At 37.3% G+C, this 4,369-nt stretch overlaps 1 pseudogene; it reads left to right on the top strand.

Annotated features, from left to right (window-relative positions):
• Window positions 1–3,643: 3,643 nt before the first annotated feature.
• On the top strand, window positions 3,644–3,732 carry LOC150056091 (U6 spliceosomal RNA; annotated as a pseudogene).
• Window positions 3,733–4,369: the final 637 nt, after the last annotated feature.

The following is a 4,369-nucleotide window of genomic DNA, read 5'->3' as shown; positions in this document are numbered from 1 at the left end:
TTTTTTGCCTTTATTCTAGTTTTTGTTTGTTTGTTTGCTTTTGTGGGTCATGGGGCTTGAACTCTGGGACAGGGTGCTGTCCCTAAGCTTTTCAGCTCAAGGCTATTGCCCTACCCCTTGAGCCTCAGCCCCACTTTGGTTTTCTAGTGATTAATTGGAGATAAGTGTGGAGCTGGCTTTGAGCCATGATCCTCAGATCTCAGCCTCCTGAGAAGCTAGGATTACAGGTGTGAGCCATCCATCGGCTTCATTTTTTTTTTTTTTTGCTTTTATTCTTAGTTATAACATTTTTGCCTCAGTAACCATGTATTAAACAGGGCAAATAATCCTAAATTTAGTTACATCATAGTTAAACAAGCATATCAGTATTAGTTTTGAATGTACGCTTTTATTAGGTGTTTTGTTTTTAAATATTATTTTGCTGGTATCAGAGTTTCACCCTTGCTTAACTTTCTTGTTAGTAACTGGTTAACCACCACATGCTACCAGCTCTCCATTTTGGTGGTTAATTGGAGATGTTGTCTCATGGACTTTTCTGCCTACTCTAGCTTTGAGCCATAATTTTCCAGGTTTCACCTCATGAGTCTCTAGAATTATAGGTTTGAACTACCAGAATACAAATTTGTTTTTTTTTACTTTATAACTCAGTTAAGAGCTTCAATTCAACTTAAGAGACTGTTTTTTTTTCTTTTTTGGTAATTTAACAAATGATTCTAGTTGTCATGAACTAAAAGGGTTTGTTAATTGCCTTATGGAAATCAATATTAGGAAATGCCAAAATATGGTCATTTGATTTTCCCAAGTCTGAGTCTGTGTTATTTATATTGACTGTTCTTTTAGTTAAGCCTCACATATAGATCATATCCACATTCTTTAGAGGAAGAATGGGGGTTATAAACCAAAGTAGCAGACTAGGGTTTTAATGCATTTTGTCTGGCTACACAGCAGACAGATTCAGCTACACTTTATAAGAAGAAAATACTTAGTGGCGATTTCCCCATGGGGGAAGGAAATTGCAGGCTGTGGGATACCATGAGATTCCTTTGCTCTGCAGCTAGTAGCTTTAGTGCCTTGCTGGAGAAGTAGAAGCAATTTTCTCCTGCATTATAGGTCTCTAGATTTTATTATTATTTTTAAACAGCTGCTATTGAGGTCAAGTTTGACCTACTGATAAGATTGCTTTGGTACTCCCCATGCTTCTGCTGGCTGCTTTTATTCTTCACTGCCCAGTCTTCCAAATCACTGGTTTTTATTTTCTAAGTATTCACAGTCTGACTCATTGTTCTTGTTCCTGCGTTTGTTTTGTTTCAAATGCCATTTTAGAATCTTATCATTCTATATAATTACATCTGATATAAACAATTCTACTGAAGACAAACAAACTGAGCAGAAGGGTCCAATCCTCCCTAAGAGAATTTAGTTGGGATTAAGCTTTTATAAGGACAGTCCTATAAGTATGGTAAGACTTCACTGTAAGTACCCTGAAGTACTGTTTCTCCTCAAATCACCTAAACTAGCAGAGCAGACTCTTAGATTGACAAACACCAGATCCTTTTCTCTATACCAAATTAACTTAAATCAATCAGCCCCTTCATTGATAGCCAGTTCAACTATCATCATGTTCCATTTTGAACAACTTACAGACACCTCAAGGAAACTTCATCTTAGCTGTAAGGATCCTGGTAACCTTGGCTTCAGAATTTATAAGCTTCTTTCATTAATGCTCCAGAAAACTTGTGGACATGGTAATATGAAATGAAATATAGATGATCTTTCCTGCAGTCAATCTAGATGGTCCTATCCATTTTACAATAGTACTCATACATTTCCCCTGGTATGTAATCCTAGCTTATTAGGGGGCTGAGATCTGAGGATTGTGTTTCAAGCTAGCCTGGGAAGAAAAGTCCAGGAGATTCTTATGTTCAATTAGCCATACAGAAGTCCAGAAGTGGAGCTGTAGATCAAGTGGTAGAGTATTAGCCTTGAGCAGAAAAGCTCAGGGATAATATCCAGACTCTGAGTTTAAGTCCTAAGACTGGAACTAAAAGAAAGAAAAAAAATGAGAAAAAGAAAGAGAGAAAGAGAGGGAGCCAGGACTCCAGGAGTTTGGCCTAGTGGTAGATTGCTTGTCTAGCATGCCAAAGACCTGGATATGATTCCTCCATACCGTATACACAGAGAAAGCCAGAAATGGTGCTGTGGCTTAAGTGGTAGAGCCTTGTGAAAGCTGAGAGAGAGAGAGAGAGAGAGAGAGAGAGAGAGAGAGAGAGAGAGAGAGAGAGAGAGAGAGAGAGAGAGAGAGAGACAGACAGAGACAGACAGAGACAGACAGAGAGAGACACAGAGAGAGACAGAGAGAGACACAGAGAGAGACAGAGACACAGAGAGAGAGACAGAGAGAGAGACAGAGAGAAAGAGAGAGGGGGAGGGAGGGAGGGAGGGAGAGAGAGAGGGAGAGAGAGAGAGAGAGAGAGAGAGAGAGAGAGAGAGAGAGAGAGAGACAGACAGACAGACAGACAGACAGACAGACAGAGAGACAGACAGAGAGACAGAAAGAGAAAGAGAGGGAGGGAGGAAGGGAGGGAGAAAGGGAGACAGAGAGACAGAGAGAATGAGAGGGAGGGAGGGAAGGAGGGAGGAAGGAAGGAAGGAAGGAAAGAAGGAAGGAAGGAAAGAAGGAAAGAAGGAAAGAAGGAAGCTGTTCTAGGAAGTGACTGGAAGTAGGAATTATGAAGATCTTAGACAACGGAAGATTGTGGAAATAATGAGGATCAACAGTGTAGACCTGGTCACTGCAAGATTTTCAGAAAGCTGCCAAGAGTAAGGAGCCCAAGATTATGATACTCATAGTACAGGATCTGCAATGCTAGCTGTTGGAGAGTAGAATCATATGTTGATATATGATGCATTTCTGCCTTACTTTGAATTCCAAAAGGACTCAGTGAGTGTCAGAGTTAGCAAACATGGGAGAAGGGGAATTCAGATGTTGGCCAAAAGATACAAAGCAAGATTAATGTATCCTAGAAGTCTATAACGCAAGATAGAGTTTATAGTTAGAAGTCTATACTGTGTAGTTAAAATTTTTTAAGAGAATAGATCTTACATTCATTATTCTTACGCAGTAATAAAGATTAAGGCAGAATTTTTTCTTTTTTTTGTAATGAACCAATACTGGCATAGTATAAACTCCATGCTTTATTCAGATTTCAATTTTTTGCTCAATATTATTTTCTGTTCCTGGATCTCATGCACCATCCCTCATGTATTTATGTTTTATCTTTTAGCTCTCCAACATATGACAATCTCTTGAGCTTCTTTGCTTTTTGATGTTGACAATGAGAATTTTGAGGAATCCTGGTTAGCTACTTAGTAGACAGTTCTTAACTGGGATGTATCTGATGTCTTTCTCATGATTACATTGGCGTGAGGGTCTTGAGAGAAAACCCAAAAAAGGCAAAATGCCATTTCAAGATTATAATATCAAGGGTATATATGTGACTTGCACCAGTGATTTCGTAAGGCAGAATTTTTGTTGAAGTTTTTTTAATGGTGCTGGTTAGGTTGTCGATGATGGTTGTGCCTGTGTATATTTACCATGAAAGTCATTGTATGGTGCATATTAATATATAAAACCTTTTGTATTGTGCTTGCTTCGGCAGCACATATACTAAAATTGGAATGATACAGATGCGCAAGGATGACATGCCAATTTGTGAAGCATTCCATATTAAAAAAAAAACCTTTTGTATTCATTTATACCAAAAAACAAGCATGCAATAATTATATTTACCGTTAATGACCATTCAATAGTCATGTGTATATTTTGTATACATGGTATACATGTATGTGAATATATACACATATATCTATACATTTACATGCATAAAGAAACTAGATAAGAGAATTTACACACATCTAGGTGCTAGTTATATTGTAAAGAAGGTAAAATTAGAGAAGGTTAAAAAATAACTTTATTCATTCATGTTCAATTGCACCATTTTATTTAAATGAACTGTTTCTGTTCAAATGTCAGTATGGTAAGTATAATGCTACAAATGTCAGTGTAGATAAAAAATCCAATAATAAAGAGCAGTCCTATAGTTAGATTAGATTTCTTTTTATTTTCATGATACCCTACTCCTAGCTTTTATGTGTTTTAGATGAATCTCACAGAAAAATCAACTTCTTTGATTTATCTATGACATCTTATATGAACAGTGTTAGTGAAGAAGGTAAAGATCTGCACACCCCACATCCAACAGTCGAGCACATGAACACATATTACACATTCACACAGCCATATTTAAAGTAGAAATATTTTATTGCATTTTGAGTTCTTGAATGGTTATTTGCTAATAGTTTCTCAGAC

Source organism: Megascapheus bottae, chromosome 12, assembly GCF_031878675.1.
Source record: "Megascapheus bottae isolate mThoBot1 chromosome 12, mThoBot2.hap1, whole genome shotgun sequence".
NCBI classification, from domain to species: Eukaryota; Metazoa; Chordata; class Mammalia; order Rodentia; family Geomyidae; genus Megascapheus; species Megascapheus bottae.
The sequence above is the reverse complement of the archived record's forward strand: the minus strand, read 5'-3'. Positions and strand labels throughout refer to the sequence as shown.